Genomic DNA, 15,444 nt, shown 5'->3' on the forward strand with positions numbered 1-15,444 from the left:
CGGCCGTCAATCACCTTCTCTCACCATAGGAACGCCCATTCCCCGGAATCTTCAATGATCCATAGCACAGTGAGTACGGGGATAAAAAATGTAAGACCGGCATACCGTAGCTCGCGCTACGATGCCGAATGTAATGGTATAATAATAAAAAAAAAAATTTTTTTTTTAACAGGGTGAACCCCCGCTTTAAGTGTCGTTTTGCTAAAATGTGTAGAATAGAGGAGTTCTCATTTAGACTTCAAGTTTTGCATTGCCGCCCCCATAGGGAAACACCAATCAGAACTTTGAATCTCATATGTTATTTACTGTACCCCTCTATCAATTTGACTTAAAAACAAAAAAAAAAATCTATTTTTCCCCCATAGCCATCTATTAGATTTGACATAATTCTGACTGGTGCGGCCGGGAATACAAGTCCCCTTCATGCTATCTTTCCCTACAGTAGTGCGAGATCCCTGCTCTGTTTTCTATGAAAACTGCTTTGTGTGGTGGTACTGCACTGCATTCAGTTGTGCCATTTTCTTAAAATACAAATTTAGAGTTTTGTGGTGGTGTGGGCCTGTGTATTTGTTTTTTTTGGCTGCTCAACTTTTAAAGGAACCAGCTGGAGTGCTGGTTCATCAGACATGTATCATCTGTGTGTGTGGGGTAAGGAATGGCTTGCCTAGATCAGTACAAGTCAGTGAATTGGCACACAACTTTATTGATTTTTCACAAAATGATGGCCCCAATGTGTTTTTAGGGATGTGGGGCTCCACCTTAAGAGCTCCTGGTAATGTTAGTGTTTTAATCTATACGTGAAATGGAGTCCATGTGAAGGTAATTGGGGTTAGTCTGGTATGCCAGCTGCAGTTTGCTGGAGGCCAAATATTGCTGTAGAGGCCAAGTATCTATGGGGTGCGGGAAGTGGCCCCACACCTATACCAAACAAACACTTGCTACCTGTGAACTAGGTAGATGCTAGGTTGTCACTTAAGCTGGACCAGCCCAGAGTATCTGGACCCCAGTTCCAGTCTTGACTACTCTAAAATTACCTGGAGCCCCAATGCCCTGAAGCATGCTAACTGTGAATACCAATTAAGATGCAAACCAAAGTACAGTTTTGTATTTCTCCCTTTTTTATAAGGTACTCGTCAACTTTCACACACAGATGTCTATTTTGTTCAATGTCCCTTTGCAATTGATCAGAGAATCCTGTAAAATTGGTGCTTCTAATACTTTGTTTTAAAGGACTTCCTGCTAACAAAGTTGTGTAGACTGCCATAGCTGACCTTTTGAAGATGCTAGTTGCTTGGCTGCCTTGCTGCCCCAATGTCTTCAGTGTTTTCAAACCTGGATAAATGGAGTTTTGTCTTCACTTGCTGTATACTTGTTACAGGTTTTGACTCAAAGTATTGAAGTTCGACAGATGAGCATTGCATCGTTTTTAGAATGTCAGCCTTAATATTTTATTCCGCACAGGTTTCCTTTAACTGTTTCTACACATAATTAAAAACTACTAGGTAAACAAAGAAAAAATGGCATAGAACAATCACAATTTTAGAACCGGAAATGCAGTGAATTTCCCTTACTTAACTTGCAATACCTTCAGTACTTCAGACATGCCCCTCAGTAAACGCAGACATCTAGTCTGCTAGCTTATCTACAATAAAAATGTAACAGCTTAACCCAACAATCCTGTTTTTTTTTTTTTTTTTGATCTTCAAACACCGTTGAATATGACTGTATAAAAATAGTACAATCATGACATGGGTAGGTGACCTCCAAAACGGGGTTCCTTTTTTACATGCCTGGTTAATGGCAGTCACATTTGTTTACCCCAACAAATCTAGGATGGTTCCTCTACTTGGTCTAGGTCAGATGCACAATCGGTAAAGCATGGTAGGAGGTGGCTTTTGGTAATGGTTGGAAATTACAGTGCACATCCTTTTTAATTGCAGTTGTATTGTAAAGTCTTGTGTGCAGGGAGCAGTAACCTATAGTTTCTAGTTGCCTGCTCACTTATTTGACTACAGTAAAGTGAGGTCCTGGTGGTCTTTTGACTTTGCTGTTCATTGCCCATCATCAATACACTGTCCTTTATCAAGTTTTTTGTTTTTTTTTCTTCCAGAAATGTTGGCATTGGTTAGTTTTACATATTACTTTCATTTGGTTTTCAGCTGAATAATGTGTCAAAACCAGAAAACAAAGGCAGATATTTTGTTGGTTTGTAATTATAGAAAATAAACCAGCATTGCGGCCCAGTTATTTACTGCTTTTTATTGAAAAGGGCCATATACGAAGTCTGTCTAAGTATTCAGGCAGAACCCCTTTGTATCCTTGCCTTTTGTCTTTCTATTTTCTAGGATTCACGGTCGCCAGTCTCCATCCAGATTATACATATGTTTCACTTCTGTTCTGAATGGTGGTGTTCCCAGCCTTAAATTGTATATTTTTTATCATTGTCATTTTTTGATTCTTTATTGTAAAAATGTTTTGAATATTTTGTTCTCTGCTGAAATGGCATATGTACAATTTTAAATTGTCAAGTTATTAAAAATGTTCATCAGATGTGTTTTTTGCAAACGGTTTGTCGACCTAATTTTGAATGTCTTTTAATGTGTGCATGTGTAAATGATGTGAAATGCTGCAACAAGCAGCCTTTTTGGTGTCCATGCAAACTAGGTGGCTGAAAAAAATGCTAGAACCTGACATTCAGACTGGGTTCACACCACTTTGGGGCGGCCGCGTTCTGCATTTAAAGAGGGTCCTGTATGTCTTTTGTTTCTGATTTCAAGTGTGAATTCAGGCAAAAATTTGCACCTGAATCGATGAAGAGACACCGGACCTCATGCTGCGAGCCACAGTATATGTGCACACAGCCCAAAAGCTGCATCTAAAATGCTCGTAGTGGATTGTTTACCAAGAGTTCATGACAGTTTGTGTGGGTTTTTTTTTTCCCCCTCTTCCACAAAACATTCCCCTCTGCTCATTTTTCACTAAAACCTTAGCTACACGCTGGGTCGGCCACGACATACCCCATGGCTCCAGGTTTTTTTTTTGCTCCGGGGTCCGCATATGACTGGCTGCTTGCGGTCTCACTCACAGTGGACCGGGCTGAAAGCTATGCCATACTACTCAGTTGTAGGTCTGTCAGGGAAGCACCAGCGGGTCCTCCTGCCTCAGTGGGATGGAAGGGCTGGGATCCTATCCTCCCTTTCCCTGCTCTGTCACATTTCCCCTTCTGCTCTAGTGGGCTGCGACCGGGGCGGGCCTGTTGGTGGACTCCGGGTCCCAGTGGGGGACTGTGGGGTGTCGGGCCCGTTTTTTTCTGTGGGGGTGTCCTGCCTTGGCCTTCTCGTCTCCCGGGGAATGCTCTCAGACCCGGGCCAAGCTGCGGCACAGGACCCCGGTTCTGGGTTGTCAACAAGGAAGGTCCTGGTGCGGGACAGGGCACTTGTCGGTGCGCTTATCAATGCTGTAAGGGACTCTCTTTAGCTGGAAGGTGCAGCTGAGGCATTCACAGAGGGGTCTGTCTCTTTTGGGTCGCACAAATCGGACCGCTCCTGTAAAAGTTTTTTCCTATGTATCTTTCTTTTGATAAGTTCATAGATAAGGAATGGGAAAAGCCACAGAAGTGCTTTGTGGTCCCTCAGTGCCTGGCGGTCTGTTATCCCTTTTGAAAAAAAAAATGGGCTTCTCCTCCGGTGGTTGACCCCCCAACCCTCGGTCGAATAAAGTAACCACTCTCCCTGTGTTTAAGGACCATACTGATAGAAGGTCCGAGGTGGTGACCCGCTCCATGTTTACCATGCTGGGGTCTGTGTTGCGGCCTAGTTTGGCTGCAACTTTGGTTTGTCAGGCTCTCGCTGAATGGGCAAAAATATTGCACCAGACTGTGGAAGGAGCATTGGCTCTCTCCAGTGTGTGCAAGACTGGCTGACCAGTTGGTACAGGGCCTTGTGTATGTCTGATGCTACTCTGGATGCGGCCCCCCTGATCTTCAGGGCCTCTGTGTATCGGTATTACACCGCCTAATTTGGCTGAAATGCTGGTCCGCTGACCAGGCTTCCAAAAAAGCCCTGGCTGACTTGCCCTTCAAAGGTGGGAGTCTTTTTGGTACCTCGCTGGACGACATTAGGGATGTCACTGGAGGTAAAAGCACTCTCCTCCCACCAAGGGAAAGGAGCTGCACCCTAAGCCAGGGACCTTCCTTTCCCACACAGAAGCGGTATTTTCATCAGTCAGGGTCTGTGGGTACACCCTCCCAAGCTGACAAAGGCTCAGCTGGAGGACAGAAGTGTCCCTGGGTGCACAAGCTGGCAACCAAACCTGCCGTTACAAGAAGTTTTGCCCCTGTCCGACTCATGGGTGGGGGGGGGGCGGATTTGCAGGTTCACAGCTTGCGTGGTCCTCCCTGCTCTCCAACCAGTGGGTTTGCGAGGTGGTTACTTTGGGGGTACAGGATCGAGTTTCTTTCCTGTCTGTCAAACAGATTCTTTCGCTCAAATCTCCCTCTCCTTCCGGCTCGTTCGTCTGCCCTTTTGGGGGCAGCGCAAGACTTGCTAAGATGCGGAGTAATTTTACCTGTACTACTGACGAGAGGTTTCAGGGATTTTAATCTAATCTGTTTGTGGTCCAGAAGAAGGACGGAGTCCTTCTGATCTTGGACCGCAAAGCCCTAAATGCCCTTTGTGAGAGTACAGAAGTTCCTCATGGAATCCATTCGTTCGGTGGTTGCGCTGCATCCAGGGGACTTTCTGGTGTCCTTGGACTCAAGGATGCATACTTGCATGTCCCAATTTGCACGGGACAGGTTTTTGCGCTTTGCAATCGGCGAAGACCACTATCGGTTTATGGCTCTTCCCTTTGGCCTAGCGTCGGCACCAAGAGTGTTCACCAAGGTGCTTGCCCCGATTCTAGCTTTTTTTTGAGACAGCAAGGAATTGCTATCGTAGGCTACTTGGACTATCTTCTTCTGAGAGTAGCTTCTGGCTCTCAATTAGAGGTAGGTGTGTCTATTGCCAGTCAGACCCTCTGAAAATTTGGTTGGGTGTTAAACATCCAGAAGTTGGTCCTGATGCCAACTCAGCATTTGGAGCACCTAGGGTTGATTCTGGACTCCTCAGAGGCGAGAGTCTTCCTTCCCTTGGAAACATGGCAGACTCTCCAGTGAAGTTGTTGGCACCCCGCAAATGGTCGTTGCGCCGTTTTGCGAGTTCTGGGCCTCATGGTAGCCTCCTTTGAAGCGGTACCATATGCCCAATTCCTCACTCGAGTCTTACAAAGGGAGATCCTGTTCAAGTGGAACAAATCTCTGTTGTCTCTGCATTGTTTAGATTCAGGTAGGTTACCTGGTCAGAGTCTGAGTTGGTGGCTGAGAGTCTGTCTGCCCCCAGGTGGCTGGACTCTGGAAGAATCCCATCTGCTGATCAATGTCCTGGAACGTCGGGCGATCAGGCTGTGTCTCCTTGTGGTCAAGGAGGCTGCAAGGATGCCCAATCACGATCTGGTGGCGGCTTATGTCACCATCAGGGGGAACACAGAGCTCGGCTGCAGTGTCCAAAGTCGCTCACATCTGCGGAAAGAAACGTGCCGGCTCTGTCGCCAGATGCTGGACCAGGGGGAATGGTCTTTGCATCTGGAGGCGTTTCAACTGCTTTGCAGGAGGTGGGGCACACGGATGTGTATCTCCTGGCTTCCCTCGTCAATCACAAGGTGTTGAGATTTGTGGCCAGGTCCAAAGAGTGGAGACTGAGGGGATCCCGGTGATTCTAATTGCTCCAGATTGGCCCCGGTGTCCTTGGTACACCGACCTTGTGCGCCTGCCAATACGGGATGACCTTCTGTCTCGAGGTCACATACTTCATCCTGCTTTACAGTCGCTGGCTTTAACGGCATGTCAATTGAAAGCCAGGTACTAAGGGACCAAGGTCTTTTGAACTCTGCCATCACAACCATGCTGAGGGCACGGAAGTCTTCTTCCAGAAAGATATATATTATTGCACCTGGAAGGCCTACATCTCTCTGTGTGAAGAGATGGGGGGTGATGTCATGGACGTATTTTGGTTTTCTGGGTCCTGCTGTTTTACAGTGTGGAGTAGATCAGAAACTTGCCTTCTGTCCCATTAAGGGGCAGATTTCAGCCTTGGCTGTGTTCTTTCAACAGCCTTTGGTGGGCCATTCCCTGGTGGTCATCTTTTGTGCAGGGGGGTTTGTCATGTGCTTCCCCCTATTAAACCACCGCCTTCCTCCCATGGGATTTGAATCTGGTGCTCTTGGTTGTTCAGGACCCTCCCTTAGGAAACATCAGATTCCTCTCTTGACACTGTCTCAAAAGGTGTCATTTTTAGTGCCCATAACATCTGTCAGACGTGTTTCTGAATTGGCGGCCTTGTCTTGCAATTCACCATACTTGGTCCCTCATAATGATAAAGTGGTGCTACGCCGGCAGCCCTTTTTTTTTTTTTTTGCTTCCGAAGGTGGTTTCAGCCTTCCGCATGAATGAGGACATTGTGCTTCCATCCTCGCATCCCAAAGAGGCTGCGCTCCATACTTTAGATGTGGTATGTGCCTTGCGGGTGTACCTGTCTGCGTCAAAGGTCTGACTCGCTGTTTGTGGCGGTGTCTGGTCCACAAAAGGGCCTTGTCGGCCACCATTTCTTTGTGGATTAGGCAGACTGTCATACAGGCCTATGTTCTTAAGGGGCTGGCACCCCGACCCCCCCCCCCCCTTCTGGTCACGGCACATTTCACCAGGGCAATTGGTGCTTCCTGACTTCAAGCGTTTCTCTCATAGTTGTGCAAAGCAGTGACTTGGTGCACACTTTCTCCAAATTTTACAAGGTTGATGTGGGTGCATCTTCAGATGATACCTTTTGGCCGCAAGGTTTTGCAGGTGGCTGTTTAAAGTTGCAACTCCTCCGTTGAGGTGCTCTGCTTGTTTGGGGTGAAGTTAATTGTTGTGTGTTTTTTTTTTTTTTTTTTTTTTTGTTAAAACACTGCTTGGGGATGTCCTATATGTCAAGACTTGTGAAGGCTGTGTCCGTCCATGGATGACTATTTTTGTACCCAAGGGAGAGAACTCTGTTGGGTGATACTCCCCACCTCACCTGTAGTAACACTTGGTAGCTACATGAAGTGTGTTTGTTTTTCTTTTTTTAGCATCCATTCACAGCTGTAAAGTATAGGAGCTGCCTTTGCGCCCCTCCCACTTAAAAGTTACTTGGTCCTTATGCTTACTGAGAATGAATACTAATTTTTAACTAAACATTTGGACTTTGAATGGCACACAGGTATTGAGTATAAAAATATATAGATATTTATTAGTAGAAATAAAAATACATATATAAATAACTATATAATAATCGTCAAAATATGGCCCTGACAAGTGCTAGAGTTACACTTCCACAACGTTGTCGGATACTCACATTATGAGGAATACATAACCAACAGACAAAAGTGATACATATGGAATGTGTAGCCTTGAACAAGGGTCCAATATGCAGGATTTTAATTCTTGCTCTACGTGTTTTGTGTATAGGAACGTTTCCTCAGAAGCATGGTGGTCTGTTAAGACATATACAAAAGAACATCATCAGAGATGCTGATTAATCAAACAATTTTATACATGAAACAATGACATAAAACTTAAAAAAAAAAAAAAAAGTCGCCTTGGAGTCTGGCTATTTGACGCAATGTGGAGTCCTGTGTGCTACCGAGAGTGAGCATTGTATACCGACGTTTTAAATGTCTCCACACAGGAACAGACGTCACTCTGGATATGACATTGTTCCCAGAGGTCAAAAGCCACCGTGCATGTGCCGCACATCGGCCAATGCGAAGGCGGAGCATATAGAGCTGGGACTTGCCCTATGCATCGGACCAGGGCCACGGCGCCAGACCTAATGAAGGGGGCAAAGTGTCCAAATTGAAATGGATGAGCCAGGGAGGGGGAGGCAATACACCCACGAATGTCATGCTCAAACATGGACAGCCAAAGGCAACATTATAAAAGTAAAGGACTCTAAATAAAAAAGGTGATGAGAACTACCTAACAATTAGTAGAAATATATGCACATTTTTGAAATACATCCAGGAATATCAATCCTTCTCTTTACGAGAATATTAGTATTCGCACAAAGAATGGAAAATAAAGAAAATTGTATAAAATTAAAAAGAAAAATGATTATAGCAAATATTGCTGTCTAAACAACGAGTTATTTACTCAAACATAATTTAGTAATAACCTGATTGTACACCATCCAAAAAACATGTCCTAATCTCCCCCATATATTAAAAGTAAAAAAATTATAAAATAAAATTAACTAAAATAAAGATAATTAATAATATAAGGGTGATACCGATTAAATAGTGAAAATAAGTGTGAATAGAACACTAAATATGAAAGATGTGAAATAATGAGATAATAAATTAAATGGAATAAATAATGAAAGCAGTAGTGATAAATGAATAAATACTATAAAAACAAATGAAATTTAATATAAAAAATACATTTTGTGGATTATGAATAGAAATATATCACTTTTTGAAATGACTAATATGTCCTATTTGCGCACTATATATATATATATATATATATATATATACGGATTAAAATGACATATGACGCCAAATCAGAGTATCACATATAATAAAAGTGTATTTGTGTAAAATGATTTAAACATTAAATCAAACGAGTGTGTTACCACGGCACTCTCTTTTTCAATGTATGTATGTCTTGTTAAAAATCTTCAATAAAAAAAAAAAAAAAACATTAAATCAAACAGGGGGATTTAAGATTAAAGACATGGGGCCAGATTCTCGTACAGCGGTGTAATTTTGTGCGGGCGTAACGTATCCGCTTTACGTTACGCCTCCGCTACTTAGACGGGCAAGTGCTTTATTCTCAAAGCACTTGCTCTGTAAGTTGCGGCGGCGTAGTGTAAATCGGCCGGCGTAAGCCCGCCTAATTCAAATTTGGATCAGGGGGGCGTGTTTTATGTAAATGTACTGTGACCCGAAGTGATTGACGTTTTTCCAGAACGGCGCATGCGCCGTCCGTAGAATTTCCCAGTGTGCATTGCTCCAAAGTATGCCGCAAGGACGTCATTGGTTTTGACATGAACGTAAATGACGTCCAGCCCCATTCACGGACGACTTACGCAAACGACGTAACTTTTTCAAATTTCAACGTGGGAACGACGGCCATACTTAACATTGGTACGCCGCAGTTATGCCTCATATAGCAGGGGCAACATTACGCCGGGAAAAGCCTAACGTAAACGGCGTATCTTTTCTGCGTCGGCCGCGCGTACGTTCGGGAATTCGCGTATCTAGCTAATTTACATTTTTTCGACACGTAAATCGGCTTACACGCCCCTAGCGGCCAGCGTAAAAATGCAGTTAGGCTCCGACGACGTAAGAGACTTGCGCCAGTCGGATGTAATAGAAATCTATGCGTAACTGATTCTAAGAATCAGGCGCATAGATACGACGGCTCGGATTCGGACTTACGACGGCGTACATGGTGCTACGCCGTCGTAAGTACTCTGAGAATCCGGGCCATGGTGTGGATGACTAGATATTACTACAGTCTTATAGTAAAAACCTATATGACCGGGCTTCATTTAGGCCAGGGAAGTTGATGGCATTTAATCTTTCCACCCATATAGCTTCCTTTTGGAGAATAATTTTATCCCATTCACCCCCTCTCGGGTTTCTAGGGATGATAGCCAGAACAAAGAAAGAAGCAAAAGAAGTGTCAAAACGATGGCATAGGTCAAGGTGCCGGCTTATAGATGTCAACATCTTGCCGTTACCTGAATTATAAATATGGTCATTTATTCTTATGCTTACTGGTTGGAGTATTTAGTGAGCTAGGAGAAGTAGAATAGTCCCCTTCGGGTGCTTCCATCCACACCGGCTTTCCTTCCTTCCATGATCATTTTCTATTGCTTTCATGTCTGCACTCCTTCCCATTCTGATCATCTTCCACTATCGCAATCAATGTCTTCTTTCCTTCCCTCCTTAACCACCAACATACCCATAAGTTGCTGGATTGCTTTTACAAGCAGCAGGGGGGGATGTTTTACACCCCTCTTTTCTCCCACCTTCCTCAGGCTCTCCTGTCCCACCAGGAGACTCAAACAACCAGCCAGCATGTTTGGCTGCTTGGACAGCCGAACAAATACAGTATCAGCTCTCCTCTTTCAACCTGAAAGTGATGACCTGACATCCCTTACTGTTTACCTGTAAGTCATTGGTGCCCTTTCTTTCTTTTATTTTTTGCTTTCGATTTAAAAAAAAAAATAATATTGGTGGTTTGAATGCTTTTAAGGGCAGATGAGGAATTTTGGGGTCTTTTTGATCCCTCCATATAGAGTACTTGTCACAAACTGTGTTTAGAAAAAAAAAAATACAACTAATAATAAAATATATAAATGAGTGGAAAAATTGGAAAAAAACTGCGCTAAAAAGCTAAGTTGCAGTTTGGTCAATTAGGAGCTGCGATTAACATGTAAACAATCGGTACAGAATCGGGATACCCGCTGGCGGTTACCTTCAGGAAAGATGCCGCGGCCTTCACCCTTAGGAGCCCAGCGGATCTTCCGGCCCTCTTTCGCTTCTTGGGCTCTGAACCTATCCAGGCCCCGGATTGGCTTCAATTCTTCCCCCGCCTGGCCGGCCGGTCGGGCGCACCACCTAACGGAGGTCCCTGGAATCCACGCCGGCAGAGGGGGAGGCGGCGCCGCCATTCTGCCCGTGAGGAGGCACCACGTGAGTAGGCCGCGAGCCAGATACTCCCTCCCCTGCCGATCCAACATCCCGACTCCGTGAAGCCCCCCTGGACACTTTTAGGTCACCCCTTCTGTTGATGTTTTTTTATTGTTTTTTTCAGGGGTGCCCGGGGACGGTTGGGTGATACGCGGGTCCCCCTGTGGTGATGCTCCCCCCTATCCCCCCCCCCTCTGTCTATGATTTCTATGGCCGCCCTGCTTGCGGGTCATTGCCTTCGATCTGATGCCAGGTGAACCCCCTTTCCCCCTTGGGGATCTCGATCCTGAGTGCACTCGAGTGTGTACTCTCCCTCTGGATGGGCGGCGGACCTCTGTCCTTGCTGGGTCCCCCCATACACGTTGAATGACCCCCCTGTCGAACTACCCAGGCATGGCTGAGATCCGACAGGCGAATTGCATACCGCTACGTTACCCCCCCTGCACAGGAAGAGGGTAAACGTGACAGGAGGAGACGAGAACCAATATTTCAGGTTTGACACTATCCCTTGGACAAGGGGGGTCACGAGACTGCAGGGTGGCGGGGGGATTGTGGGACCCGGTGGAGTTTGGGGGGGGTTGCTGGGGGGGCTCCGTGTTGCTCGGAGACGATTGCCCATCCCCCCGGGATATACACCCTGGGGTGACAGCGGCTGAAGCCGCCACTTAGGGGACTAAGCTCTGGAGGCTGAGGACTCCCCGGAAAGCCCCCTGTAGTTCGGGGGTTGCTGGGGGGGGTGCTGTGTTTTTTTTTTTTTTGCTGGGCAGGGGGAGGGGGAAACTGTTTTGATGGTTAGATGGGCCCCTACATGCGGATGTGGGTCACCCATAGTTCAGGGTGGCCCGCTGCCACGGGCTCTACGTTTGCACTTAATGCACTAACTTGCCTTCTCTGGTTGTATGTATGGACATTGTTATGTCTGATGCTGGTTCTATTGTCATTATAGATTATACTGAATAATGCCGGTTCATATGCTTTGATATAATGTTATACGGGTGGGGGGAGGGCCGGGGGCTCGTTTAATGTCCCTGTTTAGCACATCTCCCCCACCTAGGGCTGCGCTCGTCTCCTGGGGAAACCCAGAGAGCGCTTTTAGCTGTTTGGGCTAACTTAGAAGCTCCTCGGAGGCCTCATCTGGAGCCTCCCCTTTGAGCTCTTTCCCTTCCACCTTCTTCTACTCTCTTCTCTTCCCTACTTCTACTTCTCCGCTCCTTCCTCTCCTTCCTACACCCCCTCACCCCCTCTCTCCCCCACTATCCCTTGCTACTGGTGAGCTTCTTCACCAGGGCACACCTACCCATCTCCCATACCCCCTCCCCCCCCCCCACTGCACGAGCATGGAGGTGCTGACGGTGACGTCGTTTAACGTCAAGGGTCTTAACACCCCTGAAAAAAGACGCATGCTGCTACAGGATATGCGACGCATGGGTACAGATGTGGTTCTCCTTCAGGAGACACACTTTAAGAAATCTAATCTACCGCTCCTGAAAAACAGGTTGTTCCCCACGGTACACCATTCTCAATATACGGAGGCTAAGAGTAGGGGCGTCTCCATACTTGTCTCCGCGCGGGTGCCTTGGACACTCCTGGATACCCTGTCAGATGAAGAGGGGCGGTTCCTCTTCCTGAAGGGCAGGATAGGAGACATGGTGGTGACGGTTGCCAACCTCTATGCTCCCAATGCTCAGCAGGATGTATTCCTGAAGAAAACCCTGACACAGCTCAGGCGCTTTATGGAGGGCCACCTGATATTGGGGGGAGATCTGAACGTAGCCCTGATCCCGACTGAAGACACGTCCACCGGGAGGTCGTCCTTGACCCGAGACATGCGGAAGCGTATTGACGCTATCCTGCGCTCGATGCAACTGTAAGACGCCTGGCGTCTTATGCATCCTGGGGAGAGGGATTACTCCTTCTTCTCCAGGACGCACCAAACGTACTCGAGGATTGACTACTTCCTCCTACCACATGGGCAACTAGACGCAATCCAGGACATTGACATTGGCTCGATCACGTGGTCGGACCACGCCCCAGTGACTCTGAAATATTCCCTCTCTGAGCTCCGGGGAAGTCAGAGGGCGCTGTGGCGACTTAACGAGGGGCTCCTACAAAACACAGAGGTCATGACGGATGTCATCACGGAACTAGGACATTATTTTTTTACTAATGGCTCCCCTGACAGTGACGTGGGCGTAGTGTGGGAGGCACACAAAGCGGTGATCCGGGGGGGTGCTTATTAAGCACGGCGCAAGACTGAAAAAGGAGCGCTCGGCACAACTAGACTTGCTCCTTACTAAACTGCGGACTTTAGAATCCACACATAAATTGACCCCGAGTAGTCAAATTGGCGCGGAATTGGATACGCTACGCTCACAGATCACGGATCTCATGCACTTCAAAGCCAAGGCGGCTTTACAGACCTGTCGACGCTACTCCTACGAATCGGGTAATAAATGTGGCAAGTTGCTGGCTAACACACTGCGCGCCCATAGACTAGCCTCTTACATTCCACATGTACTTTCCCCTACAGGGCAGAAACGGTCCACTCCACGGCAGATATCTCGGGAATTTAGGCAGTTCTATAACACCCTATATAATCTGGCCAAACCCCCCACTCAGGCGGACTCAATACGAGACTTTATCTCCACGTCTCTGATGCCCTACCTACTGAGGCTCGAGACAGCCTGGAGGACCCCATTACACTTCCAGAGATCCAACTAGCACTGAAAAGCGCCAAACCGGGCAAAGCCCCAGGCCCCGACGGCCTTGCCATCGCCTACTACAAGACTCTGCTCCCAACAGTAGGACAACATATGGTTAAACTGTTAAATGAGCTAGGCGCGGGGAGATCATTTCACACCACCACTTTACAGGCCCAAATATCTGTAATTCTAAAAGAGGGTAAAGACCCAGCTAGTTGCAGTAGCTACCGTCCCATATCCCTCCTCAATACAGACCTCAAAATATTAACCAAAATCCTAGCATCAAGACTCCAGGGATACCTCCCGCGTCTTATACACCTAGACCAGGTGGGCTTCGTGCCCACGAGGGAAGCCCGGGACAATACGATCAAGGTGCTTAACCTTCTACATATGGTGTCCTCCAGTAAGACGCCTAGCCTGTTTGTCGGAACGGACGCCGAAAAGGCGTTCGACCGCGTATACTGGCGGTTTATGATGTCTACCTTAGAGCACGTAGGACTGGGAGACAAGATGAGGAATTGTGTAGCGGCGGTCTACAAAGGGCCGACGGCACGGGTGAGAACTAATGGGGTACTATCAGATTCATTCCCAATCACTAACGGGGCGAGGCAGGGGTGCCCCTTGTCACCCCTGCTGTTCGCACTATCGTTAGAACCTTTCCTGTGTCATATCCGGCTGAATCCTGACATTAAAGGTGTACTTACCACAAACGCACACTACAAAGTCTCCGCGTACGCAGACGACCTGCTTTTTACCCTCACGGACCCCGACGCCTCACTCCCGGCCCTTTTCAGGGAATTTGATACTTATGGAGGACTCTCCAATTTAAAAATCAATCTGACGAAGTCAGAAGCCATGGGGATAGGGATCCCGCAGCAACAGCTAGCCCGGCTTCAAATTGTGTTTAACCTGAAGTGGACTGACGTCTCGCTAAAATACTTAGGTACGCACATCCCCCCCTCACTCACACACCTATACAGACTGAACTTTCCCCCCCTCCTTACAGAGGTTCGGAGACTTTTGACTCAGTGGACCGGGGGACTGCATTCCTGGGTGGGCAGATGTAACATCTTAAAAATGACGATCTTACCCAAATTCTTGTATCTCCTACAGGCCCTCCCGATCCACATCCCAGGAGACTATTTTAAACAAGTACACTCCGCGTTCATTCAATTTCTCTGGGCGGGGAAAAGATCACGGATACGCAGGATGGTCCTCTCCCTTCCCAAGTTACATGGAGGCCTGGCCCTACCAGACATCCGGACTTACTACCATGCAACACACTTAGTAAGGTTAATTGATTGGTGCCGTCACGGACAGAACAAGCTGTGGACGCAGATCGAACAAAGCCAGATCAGAACCCCCATACACCGAGCCCCGTGGTGCTCAACGTCACTCCCCCCGACGGAGATGCGACACCCTTTAGTGGGGAACACGATCAAGGTGTGCGCGAACCTTTTCGCTCGGCTCTCCCTGACCTCCAGGAACTCTTCTCTTAGACCTATCATTGGTCACCCGCTTTTTGAACCGGGTCTACAGGATAGGAGGTTTCTGGACCTTGGAAGGGCCGGCCTTCTGCAAGCGTCCCACTTTAGCTCGGGAGGGAGGTGGAGATCGGCAGCGGAACTGACCGACCCGGACGGCGTTTATCGCCTTGACTATTTTCGAGCGAATCAGCTGACCCACTTCCTGAGCAGCATCCCGGCCCCATCGCCCGGACAGGGTCCACTGACAGAATTGGAGGAGCTATGCGAGGAGACTGGGGTGCTCCCACACGCTCTCTCACTGCTCTATACCATGCTGATCACCCCCCCAGTGGCTACCAGATACCGGCTCTGGCAAAGTGGGAAAATGATCTCACCCACCACTAAACAGACCATAATCCGCTTCGCGCACAAATCATCCTTGTGCGCGAAAACCCAGGAGACGAACTACAAGGTTCTCACCCGCTGGTATAGGACCCCAGATCTCCTAAAGAAACTATTCC

Source organism: Rana temporaria, chromosome 12 (assembly GCF_905171775.1).
Source record: "Rana temporaria chromosome 12, aRanTem1.1, whole genome shotgun sequence".
Taxonomy (NCBI): Eukaryota; Metazoa; Chordata; class Amphibia; order Anura; family Ranidae; genus Rana; species Rana temporaria.